Below are 18,541 nucleotides of genomic sequence, written 5' to 3' on the forward strand. Positions count from 1 at the left end.
TAGACAACAAACATAACCAGATATGGATATAAAGAAGCACTGACTTTTTGTCTTCAGCATTTGCACACAGCTTGGCATTGTGCACCAATGCTGAGTGACTTTGAATGGAGTTTTATATCCTATTGCAAAAACTCACCGGTTTTTGCTATCACACATACTAGTCTGCTTAACTGAATTCAAATATGATTAAATATATTGAGCTATAGGAATACAAAGTAAAGACAGAGTACTTTGAAACAGCTACTCTAATAGTTTTTAGGCTGCTGGATATAATGAGTTAGACTGCTCCTATGTGGAGCATTAAGATAGTTCTCCTGCCTATAGACTAATGTTTTTTGCATAGAGTCAAGGGTTCAATTACAGCTATATGTCAAATTATTGTATTTCAAGTCATTTTATAGTCCTATCACATGTTTAACTCTAAACATCTGTATTTATTGCCAGTTACATTTCATGAACATAATATTTGAGTAGTGCAGCAAGAAATCATTTGCAAAAACATTCCATCCCCAATGTGGAGGCTAATTAAAACACCCTTATCCTACTTAATTCTTAATCTTGTTTCTACTCTTCTACCTGTTCATTCTCCCTATAGCAATCACTTAATGATACAGAGCAGGTCAGATCAGTAATGAGCAAACACCTAAGACTAATACACCATATGGATGCTCAGAAATGTCCCATAAACCAAACTCTTGCTATGTCTCTCTCCATTTCTCTCTCTCCACCCTTTCTGTCTCACCACTTTCTGCTGCATGTTTATAAGGCTGATGCTCATCTTATGGGATTTTACTAGTTTCATTAATGTAATGAAGTCTAATGCCTACATCCTGTCTTGTTTCAATAAACTGTCACTGTCCTTTCAGTTGTGTGATTTTTAACTTTGTGAAGCAGGACGTCTTTTGTGGTGTGCTGAGATAATGCTTTATTTTTGCGCGGTGTCAAAGATTGTAGTGCAAGACTATGTCATACTCTTATTGACTGATTTTTTTATGACTATGTGTAACTGCTGACTACATTTTAAATTGCACCATCATTATCCCACTCCTGTCATAATGTACTCACTTCTTACCTAACTCTGCACCCCTTCTGTGTTATCAATCTGAATATTCAGCATTTGCACAATGCCTGTCACTGGGCAGCACTAGTAACCGACAGTTAACATCTTATGGCAAAATCTTGTGAGTTTTGTCTTAGACCACATTAGCACATTTAGCTTTGTGCAAATATGCCTTTGCCTGCTGCTCTACAGAAAAACAGATACAAAGTAATAAAGTATGATACAGTTACCCTTTCATATCTAATAAGCTGCTGGATGTGACATACACCCTAACCGATCTTACTGCTAATGTAACAGTAATGCAGGTTGATGCCTAAATAATCCCTTTCTTTGACCCATTGACATTGTCCCCTAAAATGTGAGATTTAAAGTTGATAAAGTATGAATTGCTATGTGGTAAGCTGAAATATTCCTCAGGTATATATAGTAGTATTTTATGCTGTCAAAGGTTCAAATCCAGAAGTATATCATACAGTTGTGTAATGCTTTTACATATCAGTAGTATGTGTGCAACTGAATGTCTCATGTGTTATTAACCACATATCTGCCTTATGTTCTTGCCATGTTTCCACTCTCCTAAGCCTTCTTCATCCAGACTGGAAATGTTTTATTCAACACAACTATACTTCTAAACTGCACAGAGTTTCAAAGCATGCCCACATTTCAGCATCTTAATTTGTGGTGTGTTCATTACAACATCTCTGGATTTCTGGAAAATTGTTAATGAACAAATTCATTCAGTAATGCCATACATTTGAGTTTCACAGTTTATATAAGACAGGAAATGCATTATCCCAGCAGAAGGGTAACATTATGAGGGCAGCATTTAAAAAGTATCATATTTAGGGTTGTCACCTTTTTGCATAAAGAGCCTGAAAGAATCATCATGACGTCATCCGTTGAGAGTAGCACACCATAAAGATGTGCAGAAATGTCCCGTAAACAAATTTATTTCTACATCTCTAGCACTCTCTCCAAAGCTCTCCCCTCTTCCCACTCCTTGCATCTCATGGGTCTTTCTCTTCAGTGTTTATGCGATTCCTGGTGCCGAGCAGCACACGTAACATGTGGGAAATGGCAGTCCAAAGCTTATGGCAAAATTGTGTCAGTTTTTTGCCTTCAGCCACATTAGTCCAAGGCCCTCCATGCCACTGTGCGAAGCCTCACAGTGAGCATTATATATCAACAGGCAGGTGGCAATATGACGAGTCAATTATTATCCTTCAGTAAACAGGCTACAGAGGGGAATGTACACTATATGGGATGTTCCCATTGTAAGCACTGTTAAGAAGCATGCTGACCACTAAATTCCTTGCTTCATAATATTTCCTTAGTCCAGGTTTCCATCAACATTAACATGCATGGTCTCTCACGAGTTTCATATTCATTCACAAAATGCTCATATCTGCCTAGAAATTACTTCAGGACATTAGGTGCAATCAAGGATTTATGCGCTAACAAGTGTAATAGTCACATTTGAACAATATTGGTAACTTACCCACATAAGTTGATACTTTCATTGAGGTCTCAAGTCAATCCATTTTAACTCATTCTTTACAACAGAGCTCAGGAAGTTTGGACCATAACTGCCAATGGGCAGAGCCTAAGCCTTTTTACTGAATTAAATTATGTCCTCACATTTCAATCAAATGTTCATTTCTCTGGAACCATAGGGGTTATGAAAGAAGTAGCAAAGGCAAACCCTTCAGCACAACTGTTTTTTATAGTGGCTAAACTGAATTTTATAACTCACAGAAAACACAGTAACTATCATGTTTGTAATGTTTTGTAAACAACTTAATATCTCAGCAACCACTCAAGTTACACACATAATGTCAGCAGCATTTTATTCATCTAGCTGAGAACTTGCATGTGATGCTAAGGAGTTCTGTCTGTGTTACTTGGTTGTTGAGATATTTAGAAAATGTGAAAATTATATTTATATAAATTAATATAATAACACAACAGTTCATATTTCTTTACCTGCACTAGACAGAGGTCAAATATTAATGCATTTGAGTTTGCCATTGTTTAAACTTTAAGATGAAATCTTTTAAAACCCTGTAAATAGCCTGGTTTTGAAATTATTAATGCAAATATGAGCAAGCAATATTTGACGCTTAGAGGCTTCAGTGGGAGTTAACTGCAGATGCACCTGGAGGTGTCACTTGGACGTAATGAGTTAAGTATATTAATTAGGACCCATATATGTCTGTAATTGATATATTGACTTTTTATCAATCAATCAATACAAACATACAATTGGTTAACAGAAATTGCAGCATGCAAGAAATATATGCAGTCAACAGATATGAGTAAATATATATCTGTATTAGCCATATAAAATGTAAATGTCCTGAACATTGTGTAAATGATGCATAAAACATTAGCATAACACATCTCTGTTCTGCATTTCATCACAATCAGACCAGTTTTGCCTTTATATACTCCTTATTTGCCCAAATGTTTGCATGGAACACTGATTACAACTGCTAATTCCAAGTTCAATACATCAGTGTATAATTACACATGCGCTAATACTTTGCCATTAGCCACGCAAATGAGCTTGTCAATGGTGTAAATAGATTTTGATAAAATTAAAGCAATGACAGTGGGTTATGTTACTTCTGTATGTAGAATCCACCATATAGGTCCTTCAGAAAACGGAAAATACAAGGTTTTTGTAAAAAAATGTTTTAATGCACAATCCACAAACTGCATACACACATAAACGCACTTATAGCACCAGCGTTTTCGTCTCTCCTCATACAGACTTCATCAGATGACCTAGAATACTATTATTAAAATTGAGATCTGGCAAGCTATAGTTTTCACCTAAGATACAGTTCCTAACAAAACCACTAGATGGTGCGATAATGTTGTTTTTCATATTACCTGAGTAATTTAAATTATTTTTATTTTTATACTTTTATATTATAAGGAAAGTATTTAATGAATTTTAAAGAATTTATGTAACAGTATGTTTTTTAAGAAAGTGTTTATTTTTCTATGTAATTTAAGGTTTCTAAACAACACTGTTTTCCTAAATGAAGTGACTGTTTTTAGCATTTTAGCATTTTTTATTATACGATGTGATTGGTTTATTCATATATTTGAGAGACTATATAAAAGGGTAAAATAGTATTCTAGGTCATCTGATGAAGTCTATATGCTTGTGCTATAAGTGCGTTTATGTGTCTATGCAGACTGTGGATTGTGCATTAAAACATTTTTTTACAAAAACCTCGTATTTTCCGTTTTCTGAAGGACCTATATGGTGGATTCTAGTTACAATTTTGGTGCTTTTGCTTCATTTTTTTATTTTCTTCTGTATGTCATAATGGACTGTTCTTCTGAAGCGTGTGTAGATTTCATCATGATGTCGACTGAACACGTCATTCTCTAAAGTTATACCTGCACTGCCACACTTTCACTTGGAAATTATGATCATTGGTAAACAACCTTTTCATGCATATTTCATCAGTGGTTTTCAGCTGTGCAAATGTCATATTTCTGACCCATCTGTCTGCATTTAAACAGCAGATAAGATATGTGAGTGGTATGTCATTAGCCTTTGATCTGCACCTTGCTGTTAATCCTGTCTATCAACACAAATGCCTTTTCACCCAAATCAGTGATGCATCATTACAAATGTGCATTGTTACACATTTCCATTCAGACTTCTCCTGTGGTGCTTGTGATTAATACAGTGTTCTACAGACTATGTTATTAAATAGGTAGGTGGTTCAAATCTGAGCGTGATAAATGTGTGTGTGTGTTTGTGCATTTCAAGTATCAGGTGCATATAGCTTCATTAACATACACGGTGTATCTACTTCCAATCAGGAAAAACATGGATTTTGGGCAAGGACTCCCCCATATCCTTATCCCACTTTTAACATCAACATCTTTTGTGCCCCACACTCATGATGTTTGCATATCAAAAGTGCTCTCTCAAAATATAGTGCTTGCCATTAATACAGTATTCTCTAGACTATGTAACCTAGATAGGTAGATGATTCAAATCCTACAGTGGTGAGTCTGCATGTGGCTCCAGTGTCAGGTATGTATAGGTTTATCAACAGAACAGCTGTGCCTACTTCCATTCAGGAGAAATATTTAAATTGGGACAGGACTCCACTATCCCAGTTTTAAAACCAACATCTTCTCTGCACCACATTCATGAGATCATCCTGACAAAAGTGCACTCTCACAGTACAGAAGTCAGACTTCTCCCGTGGCACTCCTAGTTAATACAGTGCTCTCTAGATTGTGCAACCAAGATAGGTTGATGGTTCAAATCCAGCATTGCTTTAATGGTGTGAGTGTGTGTACTGTCATGTACAGTTGGTTCAGTTACAACAGACATTACACACACTTCCCTTAGTAGTCATATTTTCAGTGGCTGGGTGCTACTCTGTACATTTCTATCATCCCCAGGCAAAGCCCAGTTTTGGAAAGCAAGACTTACCCTATGGTGCTGACTGCTAAAACTATGCTGTGTAGACTTTGTAAACTGATAGGTAAGTAGTGTGAATGCAGCAGTGATTGATATGTGTGAGTGTGTGTGTTTAATTCTCATGCTGGGTAGACAGGCGTCATACGCCTATACGATGTGTAAATGTACAATGTTATTGTACTCATCTACCATTTTCTTTCCTGTTTATCTGTAACATCAACCTACAAAACAATGGTGATGTTGTCCATTCAAATGTGCACGGCCACAACCAGCCAGCATCTTGTATGGTTCTTATGATTCTGGCAATATTCCCCAGCTTGTGATCTTAGGTAGTTAGTTCAAATCCATATACTGCCACTTAGGCACAACTGTGTCAGTATGATGGTGAATTTACATGTAAGTAACACCACTGTCATACACAACACAAATCTACTGTGTGCATGTATATAGGGGTATTCCTCTTACAAGAACGTCTGCTCATTTTTCACCCAGAAATGCTTTATTTAAGAGTGGTGATGACATTTAATGACATTTTCCTTTTATAAGAGTAGTACAAAACCTTCTCCTCTGGCATGATGAAATGAGGCAATATTTTGTATGTTGTTGCCTTAGAAAGCCATGGGTTTGATTCTATGATTATCTATACATTGTGTATGACTGTGATTCTACTACCACAGTGGTGACTGCATTATGCATCATGTGTATTTGGGTCTGTGATGTCAATTCTCTGTGATAGGAATCACGGATCCTGAATCCTTACTACTGACACTGGAGAGGGAAACCCTCTTGGAACAAAAATAGATACACCCAGTATTTTCAGATGCAACTCTCTGCTTCAAGCACAATTTCCATTAAGAGCACACATGGAACACACTTAGCTCAGGTTATTGGTTTCTTTCTGTCTCTCCCAGGTCCCCAATAAGGCTCCCCAGTGGCAAAGCTGCAGAGATAAGTCCCAGCCAAGTGTCCAAGCCAAGTCCTCCAGTACCCTGTCTGTGAAACCAGTGCTTTGTTTCCCTCCTGCAAGTAGCTCTCTCTCTCACACACACACACACACACACACACACACACACACACACACACACACACACACATACACACACCGGGGAAAGCCTGGCACAGGTCTACTAGCTATGCCCCTTTTTGCCCAGATTATAATGTAGTTATACCAGCTCCAGACACTCCAAAGCCAGCTAATCTAAGGCTTTTACAAGGTTACACAATTATACTGAGTGAATTAGTATTAATGCAAATGCTAATGTTGACCAAACAGCCAGGCTTCAGAAGTGGTCAAAGTGTCGCCAATAGATATAAGTGCTCTCAAAGATTACAATATTTTCTAAAGGACCAGCCGCAATGAAAATTTAACTATATTTAATAATAAACAATAAAAGAACATGAAAATGCAAAATATCTATTTACAGTAAACACCAGAGTTTCAATCACAAGAAATATAAAAAATAACACAGGTGGGTAATTTCACACAGTTACAGAAAAACAATACTTAACTAATCTCACTATATTTTCCTGACCAATCTAAAGAATACAATTCCCTGATCACTTACCAGAGCAAGGCAAGATGAAGTAGGTGAGGGATCCTCCTATGTCTGGTTCCAAGAAACAGACTGCAATAAAACTACTGTCTCACCTAATATTAAAACATTATTTCTGTACAGGATAACACCACATACATCTGGTGCTCTGACTTCTGGTTCCCATGTAAACCCTCCCCCATTGCTAGAAACTGCCAGGATTCAGCTCCTACATGTCAATAATACACACACACAACAGCTTTGCTCAGATCTGGTTCAGCTTCTGGAAGTCATAAAGCAATTACAAACTTCTACTCTTCCTACAGAGACTAACAAACCATGCTTCTTACAGATATTGCATATTTGGCTTCATTCAAAAGTGTGAAATAACATTTTTAAGGCTTAGGCCCAGTAATTTAATTTTCTTACTATTTTTCAAATGTAACATTTTTAAGGCTTAGGCCCAGTAATTTAATTTTCTTACTATTTTTCAAATGTCAGGTGGATTGAGATTAACCTCCTTTCTTCCGGTATCCTCTGATACAAAATATACATTTAAACAGTTAAAATAATGCATGTACATTTCTTTTCTGCCCAGCAGGGTACACTGCTGATACATTTTTAACACAAACAGCTTTACAAATACATTTTTCAGCACAAGCATCTGTACAAATCAGTTTGATATACAAATAATATATAATTCTTTACAAAATTCCAACTAGCTGTGCTGGTATATGTTACATATCCACTGCCCTACTTCTGCTGATGTAGCTGGCAATGCTTTATATCATCACAGGGTCAATCAAGCATCAGGTAGTATTTTGTGACAAAATGTAATCAAGTTACAGGCATACATATGCCTTGCAGCAATAACATGATATAATGCCTTCAAGTACCCAAATATCTAAAAAATGGCATGTTCATTCTTCACAACATCATGTAGCTTCTACAGGTAGGTGTTCAAAGCCTTCAATGAGTGACTGTAATCATTGTGTGTCAGTATACAGCTATGCATGAATGACATCTAATACAGCTGTAATGTATACAGTTACAGTGGGAAAAACCTTCCCCGTCACATTTATCTCATATAAATTGTATGATGTAATGACTTCACACAGTGGAATCTCACAGTTGTGTTAAGACTTCCACTGTGGTGTATGGAATTCATACACATTTCATTAGCTGGTGGACCTACATAGGCAACTATTTAATTCCAGAAAAGGACAACATTATTTGCATGAACTGACAGTACACAAACACCATTGCATCAACTCTCTATTATCCATTTTTATGTTGTACAAACAACTGTCAACACATTTTGTGATTTCATGGCAGTAAAAGGTTGTTGTGCGATACATGTGTTGTAACTCCTAATCTGACACATGCAGTGAATAATGACATGTATAGTTTGAGTATTGTTTAATTCTCAGACTGTGAGTTTACAAAACTATGTCGATGGAAAAATATGCACCTGGCCAAGCAACATTTATATAAGACTAATCACAGCTGTGTGAACATAAAACATAGGTGCCTCATTTTCATCAGTCTGAAAAAATTAGAATTTATAAATTAACATCAAAACTACTTTCTTACTTTGCATCTTAATTTCAGTTATTTGTGACAAACTCTATTCCTGTGGCAGAAGCAGTCAATACACTGATCAGTGGAGTGTGTAGTATGATTTAAATCTGATAAAAACTGTCTATCTGTCAAATACCTGTATCAGACAGGAGTGGCTTAAGCAAAGAAAGAAGTTATAATACATTCAGAGGGCCATATTTTTAAGATCTCATGATCCAAGTTAGGGGATCCCTAACCATTACAACAGGAGACTGATGTAATCCCTTCAAGATTGTTCTTTATGATACAACTGGCATTCCAATTTCTGAAGTGTCAATGGCTGATACGCAGGTATCTGCCCTGGCATGTGTTTGAGTCTGGCAAGATACAAATATTGAGTATTGTATTGACTGCTCGCAGGCATAACTTATTTTGCAAATAATACTGCTCTGTATTGCATGTCTTCATCCAAACATTTCTGCATTGCTATAATTCTTTTCTTTACACTGTAGAGCTGTATAGGATAGGAAGGCTAATATAACATTTCTTACTCTATGGCATGCTACAAGAACATCAGAAAGTGTGAATGAGACTTTCTGTGTATTTGTGTTTTTACTTGTTACAGTACTGTTTGCTGTAATTCCTTGTGAGCAAGCCTAGTATAATTATATTGTAGATGCACACCATTTAGCAAAGAGACCTTAAAGTAATGCATTTTATGAGCTATGTGCTATCATTTGTTGTTATTTTGCTAAATTTTAGTTGAATTAGCCTCTGGAATGTTCTGTTTACCATCATCTGTGCAATGGAGTTGTTGACCTATGGTGGAGGATAACAACATTTCTCATAGGGCAGAGTACATTTGCTGTATGTGCAATTAAATCTACTACAGGTGAATTACTAATGCATGTTGATGCTTAACCTGGGTGCCTTGTATGTTAATTTAATGTCATAAAGTTATTACTATTGCTTTTAACAAGGCTTCCTTCAGGGCTAGATATACATTGCAATATATTGTATTCACATCTCTACTTTAATACACTTAATCAAGTCTGCAGGTCAGGTGTGTCATTTATATCAGGTATAGCATACATCACACCACTGATTATAGTAAAAAAAATGCATCAGAGTCACAAATAATTGTAAATATACAACCAAAAGGCTACAGACACAAACGATCCATATTAAACTCTAGAGCTTCAGCTAAGCCTTCAAAGGAGTTATAAAACAAACACAAAGAACAGCAGCTTATATACAAAGATTATTAATCAATTAACCAATTAGACATAATTAACATATTTAACAAGATAAAAATTACATTAAATACTTCCAATTACATTCTTCATTTAATCTCTGAGGTGATAATGTACCATATTTCAAAATATATATAGTCTCTTTATTTAAGAATTTATTTTTAAGCAAGTTATCTTCACTGAATTTAACCGTCACTTGTTCTAAAATAATCTTGTAATAATGCATTACTCTGCTGTCATTGTTTAAAATGCATAGCTATAGAGCTCTAGTTTTATTTTCTTTTTTAGTACTTTATTATATTTATGGCAACAGACCCTATGTTTAACGTCCCTTGGATATTTTGTGAAGAAGATGTTACCCAACGAACTATGGAGGACTATATTGTGCAAACAGAAGAGAAAAACGCCACTAGAAATGCAGACACATTACCAAAATGTTGGGATATGCATGTGGAAAAGAGGAACTGTAGAACTGATAACCCTTTTTATGGGGGAGATTATTGTGCTACTGCAAATTTAACAGTGGAATTACAAGATGCGTGAGATAGGCTGAAAAAACTAATGATTCAAGACTGTAATGTACATCTGAACATCCGCAGTCTGAAGGGGTACATGGAACTTGATATAACGCCTAGGGGGCTTTGTGCCTTTAAGAGTCCTAGTACTCCGTTTGATCCTACAGATGAGGATGATAAAAAATTCCAGATCTGCTGAGTAGCAGCAGCACATCATTACTCAATTGAATGCATAAATATACTTGTTGAATGTGATCCATGTAAGCAACGTAAAATTAAGGATGAGATACATATATTGCATACAGAACTGGTGAAACAATTGAGTGTATCACATCTAAATGCTACCCTCTCTGATGTTAATGATACATTAAAAACTCTTGAAATGGTACTTGTAGATCGGAAAAAGATAAAGTTGCAGCATAATTTACGAGACTATAATGATGGTAAGGCATTTCTGTGGAAAACCAATCATAAGTCCAGATGGAAGATGACTAACCTATGTCCAAACATAGGTCATAAGAAGCAACAGGTAGATTTTCCCTAAGACACAGGCTATACTACTGAACAGGAAAGTGACAATAATTCTTTTCCTGCACTTCTGATAGCACAGGAGCCATTAGAACTGGAATGACTGTTTCAGAATTCCACTACAAGTGGTAAACAAATTGACAACTCATAAGAAATGGGAGAGAGATGGTGACAGTACTTTCACAGAGGAGCATCATCATCACAATTATTAAAAAGTAAATGCCAATAGACATGAACATAGAATGAACATTTGTTGAACCTCTTTCTATGAATGGTTCTATTTCTTGTTCTGTGCCGGTTAATTTATCAGGGTATGAACTGACTAATGAACACATTACTGTTTTAAACTTGGGACTTAATTTGTTTTATAACTCCTTTGAAAGCTTAGCTAAGGAGCTAGAGTTTAATAAAGTTATTTTGTGTCTGTAGTCTTTTGGTTGCATATCCATAAATAATTGTAGCCTGACATTTGTCACATTTGCCTATTAACTGATGTGTCACTGGCACAATGATGGCATGCACTTTTATTTTACTCACGTCTTGTGTGGGATACCTATCCATTTGTGATATGCACAAAACAATAGCCTATGTACATTGATGTAGATCAGAAACACAATCCTTCACTTGCATGCATGTTGCTTAACACAGACCTTTTATCACTTAATAATAACGTTACTTCTATAATTGCACAGATGACCACGATTCTTCTCACTATGTCAGCATTGTCACAAATGTGTACAGTGCCATAAAGCTGTTCTTTCCTTCATACACACACATATGACAATGGCAGCCTTACAATTCTTTAACCAACTTGTGTGTTCTAACATCAATTGTTTGGATGTAATTTATTACCTTTGATCTCTCCCACATTATAAATTCCAATGGCAGAGTACTTTAATACACCCACCACACGTTTAGATAGGCATTCTAGTACAATTGTGTAACACAAATATTCTTGGATGCCAAAGAACATGCATAGTGGAAACAGCAAATTTATGTATAACACAAATATTCTTGGATGCCAATGAACATGCATAGTAGAAACAGCAAATTTATGTATTGTGACTGTTATTATATTACTGCTTAGTATTTATATTAAGGTGAAACACAGCTTGGCTCATACATGTTAAAAGGTAAAATACCCCCTTTTTATGGTTGCAGGTGACAATAAATAGCAAAGACATGCCCCTTTATAACATGAATGACACAAAACAAGTGCAAAAGGACTATCAGTGTTAAAATGTGGACATAGAATTGTATATAACACATTGGTGGAGTAAAGGAATGGTTTAAAGATGGATACGAGTCAGGCTGTGGGATTTCTCTAATAGGGAGTAGCATGGCTCTCAACTGTACAGATTTTCACCAGATGTCCAGATTTTTGTCTCATACTTTTGGTCTGCTTCTCATAAAATTTGTGATTTTCTGGAATTTTGTAGTAAATCAGATAGGAGTGAATTCACTAAATAATTGTGGACATTTGAGTTTCAGACTTCAGACAGAAAATGCATGCTAACATAAAACCTTTCATTCTAACAACTTCCTAAGTTTTTAAGAGCAATATTTAAAATTTGTCCCTGTTATTGAGGCTTTGTCCCTCTATTATTTTTGGCTTTGTCCAGATTTTTTGTGCTAAGAGGTTGAGAGCTATGGAGACTAGGCAGCAAAATGAATGGATAGATATGTTTAGGCAAAAATGAACATGAGTATGATGCACAGTGAAAAATGTTTATACTGGTGACACAGCACTAAGACAGAAAGTGTCACAGATAGACAGGTACAGGGTGATCTAGGTGGACTACATCTTCTACCAGGTTTGCCCTTATTCTGTTGTCAGTGTATCCATCGTCAATGGTCATACACTTAGACAACCTGCTACTATTGTCGTCTGGTTCTGTCTGAAGATAATGTAAATGACTGGATAATCAGCTTGGCCATGTGGTGTGCAAACAAAATTTACATGAAAGTCAGTAAATGGGTGAGCTTACAACAAAGGACAACTAGACACTGATGCATTTCATCACACAAAGTTTACCATTAGTGCAAAACTGAAACTATTTTTCTTCTTGAATGTCAGAACATAGTACTTTGTTAAGATGCAGATGTCAAACTTAATGCAAGCATGCAACATTTAAGTCTGTTGTAACCTTAACTATCATGGTTAAGTATAGCAGTAGCTGTGTCAGTAAACTGTTATGATAACCAGTACCTGGGTCACTTCCATGACACAAGTTCTAACTATATAAATGCTGCATCCCATAAACTTTAAGAAATATTTTAAGCTAAGTTTACGTCCTATATTTACTCCAACTTATGCACTAGCCATGCATGAATCCTGAAGGGTCCAGGCTGAGGGTTTGGGAATTAGTGGATGATGTTGACTCTCCTATACTAGGGAAAGGAAGTTGGTTTTCTCTCAATAAAGGGGCTTGAAGACATTCAGTAGGAGCTGCCATCAGTGTTCATGGCTCTGGGAGGAATATGTGTTGGCTTTCCAATACTGTCTTTCACCTAACTCTCACGTCTTGAGGTGCAGTGTGATGCCCCTGTACTGGCTCAGTAATCAAGAAGCCTCAATCCCCACCAGTAACACCAGTGAGGAATGTGCACATTGGGAGGATGACAGGTACACACACACAGTAAAGTACAATTTCCCTTAAGAGCACACAAAGATCACAGTCAGTCTGTGGCTGGTTTCTCCCTCTCTCTCCAGATCCCCAATAAGACTCCCCACTGGCACAGCTATAGGGCTAAGATCTCAGCCAAGTGCTCAAGCCAAAATCTCCAGCACCCTCTCTGTCCAACCAGTGCTTCATGCCTCTGATCAAGTAGCTGACACACACACACACTTTGAGATTTGATTTATATACAAATGCACAGACACTCCTGGGGAAGGCTAGCACAGATTTACTAGCTATGCCCGCTTCTGTCCAGACTATAAGGTAGTAATCACTGCCACTAACCACCCTTTATCAGCTTCTTTAAGGCCCTTCCCAAAGCATGACCTATTCTACTGTGTAATATTACTATTATCCAAATGGTAAGTGTGACCAACAGCAAAGCTATTTAGGAGTGGCCTATACTGTGTCACCAAATACATATGCAATTACTCTAAGAGCTTAGATATCTCTAAACAAACCAGTCACAATTAGAAGGTTTAAATATATTTAATACAAAATAATAAAAGAACAAGACAATACCCAATAACTCAACACAGTGACAACAGAGTTCAGAATCACAGGAAATACTTTAAAACAACATTGCAGGACAGTCTCAAATAAATACAGACAACATCTAAATTAATCTTTACTGCATTCCTATATATATCTAAGAGATACTAATGCCCTAAATGACTTACTTACAGAGCCAGGCAAATACAGATGAGAAGTGCCGATAAGAGGATGTTTCTAGGTCCAAACACAAATACAAAATGTACAGACTTTCTCTAAGAGGTAGTTCTTAAATTAATAATACACATTACTGCTGGGTTAGCTTGATGACATTACTATTTGACACCTCTGCCTTCAGTTATCAGGCTAACATAAACTTAAAATTTAGCACTAATGTGTCAAAAATACGTATCTCTTGGAACTGGAACTGGAAGTCATAAAACAGTTAAATACACTTCCATTTCAACCTGTAATTATTTCTTGTTCCAGACAATAGAGATAATCATCTAGCTGTAGACATCCTGTCTCCTAGCTGAAACTGAGAGATACCACAGTCGTAAACAATTTTAATTTATTTTCTTAGAGCTTTGCAAGTTAACTCTGTATGTTCCAGCTTCTTACTATCAAAACATACATTTGCATAGGCATATAGTTCTTATACATTTCTGTTCTTTTCCAGTAGGGTACACTATGGTTACATTCTTAAAGCTCAGCATGTAACATACAGTTTTCTTACATTTGTAAGACAAGCATACAAACCATATTACTATTCACAAATAGCATAGAATAATTTATAAAATTCCAGCTAGCTGGGCTGGCAGCTTTCACAGGCAGTGCTGGTGAACTCATAACTGTGTGAAAAATGGGCCTCTAAACAGGAGGTACCAGGGATCTCAGTTAACAGGGAACTAATGGACTGAAAGACTCTTGCCTGTCCAATGGCCTGGTGTGTCTTAGGACATGGATGGTTGAGGAGTTCACCCTCTGGCTGCTGTCCTCATCCCTTACATGGAGCTAAAAGGCAACAGACTGAAAGTTTTACAGATGCTAGTCACTAGGTCAAGTCAAGCAAACACGGGAAGGAAAAAATTATTTTACTTTCTCATTTCAGCAGTATTTCTTCCTTGCCATAACTAATAACATTAGAGCAGCTTCACAATTTAGAAAATAAAATGTGAGACTTTTTGCATTCTTCAGCAATTTTTGACTTTAACCACCATTGACATTTAGAGACAACAGGAGATGACAAACACATACATCAGCTTGCATTATTATATGATGTAAGGAGTGGGCTTACAAGTATTTAGTGTCTGTGTTGCTGATTTCAATGCAGATTCATAAGGATGTATCATTCGCAACAGAAGTCTTAGTGGCAGAAATGATTACTTAAAAATAGTACTAAAGAAACTAAGTGGCTCATCACTATGATTTGTCAGACAGAATATTTGTAACAAATGCTACTAGTTTGTTCTTCTGTAAAACCTTGCTGCAGTGATTTTTTTTTCTTTTTATTAATCCTCTCCTTACATGCCTGGACTTTGATAACAGTTCTTATGCTTGAGATAACCATGACCGATTATAGAGAGTTATTGTACCCTGTGTACATTTATTAATTTTAACATTAATAATTCCATTTTAAAATGCTTTGTATTCATTTGTATTATTTTTTGGTATTATTTACAAAGTTAAACAAGAACTTTCTGTTAAGGGTATATTATGCAATAGGCAATTAGTCACAATTACTAGCAACTAATGTTACTAAAAGTAAGAGTGGTTTTACAGCATTTCTTCTATTAGCTAATAAGAGTCTGACAAAAGGCTTGCTGTTTTATATTTTTTAATACAGTGTTTCATCTTTTACCAATTGGGATTTGCCAACTATTTCTTTCTAATTATTTACAAGAGGAACTTGTCCTCATATTAGAAGAGCAAAACTGGTGATTACCCTCCACTTATCTACACACTTGAGCCATTTCTTTTATTTTCGTCTTAGAGGAATTAACTCCTGGCTTCTGTACTACTTGTCAGCTGCTCCTTTATCTGAACTTCCCAGGCGCTGTCTTTCATAGAAAATCACTTAATTTCTGTGCATGTAGTGGCAGTGATTCAGGGAATACCTTCTTTTATGACATTTCTTTTCCACATGGATTTGCAATTGTGGAGTTAGTAAATATAAGAAGCAGAGTGCAAAGTGAGAAGTCCCTCACATGGGGGATACAAGATATTCAAGAAATCATTTGAGAAAAATGTCTTACTAAGTTGGAGGTTCAGTCAGTTGTTTTCATTCGGTTGAGCATTTTTGGATTAGTTACTCAGACCAGCAGCGGCCTTAGGTCAGCTGGTGCCCTAGGCAAAAGGGCTCCACAGCGCCCCCTCACACCACCCAGGTGCCCCCAACCTGGTCTACCTACACCAAATAAATACAGGAAAAGCGCCCCTGCTACAGCAGCACCCTAGGCGGCCGCCTAGTTGGCCTATGCCTAAGGCCGACCATGACTCAGACATAGGTGAAGCAATTCAGTCTTTTCATCTTATGTAATCATGGTTAAGATTCAGTCATACCGGCTATGCACACCATCAAAAGCAGTATTAAAAGTGTTTTGGCAAAGTGTTGACAAATACGCAATTCAGAGACAGGATCATGCATCTGCCATGTTTTCTGTGAGTTGTGGAACAGCAGGAAATGTGTACTGACCAGCTGTATATTCTATGTATATCATTTCTTCACCAAGCATCAGTGACATATGCAATTCGTAGTGTTAGGCAATATCTACTATAAGAAAACAAGATACTACTTTTTTTACATAAGGATGTAGCAGAGGTGGAATCACAGTGATGTTTCTTGAGACTGTGTAGTCCTCTGCTGAGTAGTGATAAGTAATCCTGCAGCTTCAGCAGGAACAATCCACTCATTGGCAGTCCTGTGTTCGGCAAACATACTAATTGGGGAAATGCATTGTGGATACTACCTATAACCTTTCAGATAAAGGACAAAAGGAATTAATTCTATTGATCTATTAGAATCATACTGCCATGCAACAGCTGAGATAATATTTGAAAATATATGGCACACGCATTGCATTTAGTGTAATATGACAGTACGGATATAAAAATACCTAGACTTTTGTACTTGTTAGAAAAGAAAGTGCTATATATGAAGTCTCATTATGACTGCAGACAAATATATTATGCATGTCCTGCAAGGTCAACAGCTCATGTCCTTCCACACACTATTAAAGTTGTGTTTTATGTTCGAAGAAAACAAGTGAAGAGTAATAACACAGTTCTTCACGTGCAATCAAACCGTTGTAAAACCTTGTATTGCTTATGCAGGGGATAATTAATATTCATCCTAAGCAAATACAAACACATGCGCATAGACACACAGACACACAGATACACACAGACACACACACATGAACACGCATGAACACACACACGCGCACACACACACACACACACACACACACACACACACACACACACACACACACACACACACACACACACACACAGATACACACAGACACACACACACACACACACACACACACACACACACACACACACACACACACACACACACACAAGCTCATTGCAGATTTGTACATAATAATTTGTACACAGAGTAAAGTAGTGTCTCCAGCACCTGCTCCCCTCCCCTTATCTTTAGGGAGCAAGTCATCACTGCCCTCTCAAAGGCAAAAAATACAGACGCCATGGGACCTGATAACATCCCAGGCTGCATCCTACATGAACTCAGACAGGAACTTGCAACACCATTAGGCACCCTATTCAACCAAAGTCTGAGTACTGGCTTCATCCCAGCCTAGTGGAGGACAGCCAGTGTCATCCCTTTGCACAAAGGTGGAGTGTCCACTGATCCAGGAAATTATAGACCCATCATCCTAATTAGGCTGATCTGCAAGGCCATGGAATGGATTATCATGGACCTCATTAACAAGAACATTGGCAACCTCCACACACTCAATCCCACACAGTTTGGCTTTGTCAAGGGGAGGGCATGCCTGTTAAACTTGCTTGACTTCTTTGAGACAGTCACTAAAGCCATGGATGAGGGGAAGATGGTGCATATCACCTACCTTGACCTGGCCAAAGCCTTCAATACTATTCCCCACTAGGGTATAATAGATAAACTTTCTCAACTAGGCATCAAGCCAAATATTACCAGATGGGTAGCAAACTGGCTCACTGATAGAACACACCTAGTCAAAATAGGGGAAGCCACCTCAAGCAGTAGACCCATAGTGTACCCCGGATTGGTCTTGGGGCCTCTGTTGTTTGGGATATACTTTTCTGAGGTGCAGGCCAAAACCAGTGGGCTATGGCTGACCAAGTTTGTAGATGACTGCAAGCTGGATGCTGCCATGAATTCCCCCAGTGATGTGGATGTCCTTCAAGAGGGTCTCACCCAAATAAATGCCTGGTGTCAGAAACATGGCC

Source organism: Protopterus annectens, chromosome 2.part1 (assembly GCF_019279795.1).
Source record: "Protopterus annectens isolate FY-2018-M chromosome 2.part1, PAN1.0, whole genome shotgun sequence".
Lineage (NCBI taxonomy): Eukaryota > Metazoa > Chordata > Ceratodontiformes > Protopteridae > Protopterus > Protopterus annectens.